General features: G+C 46.7%; 1 pseudogene; it reads left to right on the top strand.

Moving 5' to 3' along the window:
* LOC119590459 overlaps positions 1–242 on the top strand; it is a 9,011-nt pseudogene that overhangs the window by 4,211 nt on the left and 4,558 nt on the right.

Here is a 242-nt window from a genome sequence, read left to right on the forward strand (position 1 = left end):
TCTCAGGAATCGGGCTCGCCACAGCCGAGGACCTAGCTCGTCGCGGTGCAAGGGTCATCATGGGTTGCAGAAACGCCGCCAAATCCGCCAAAGTTGCACGTAAGTACGGGAGAAAGTCTGCATGATCACCTCTGTTTTCAATTTTGCATAAAGAAAAAAAAACATCAACAATTTCTTGCAATTTTCATTCGTAGAACAACCAACCTTCGCACCCCAGTGAAATAAGAGGAAAAACACGCTGT

Source organism: Penaeus monodon, chromosome 27 (assembly GCF_015228065.2).
Source record: "Penaeus monodon isolate SGIC_2016 chromosome 27, NSTDA_Pmon_1, whole genome shotgun sequence".
NCBI classification, from domain to species: Eukaryota; Metazoa; Arthropoda; class Malacostraca; order Decapoda; family Penaeidae; genus Penaeus; species Penaeus monodon.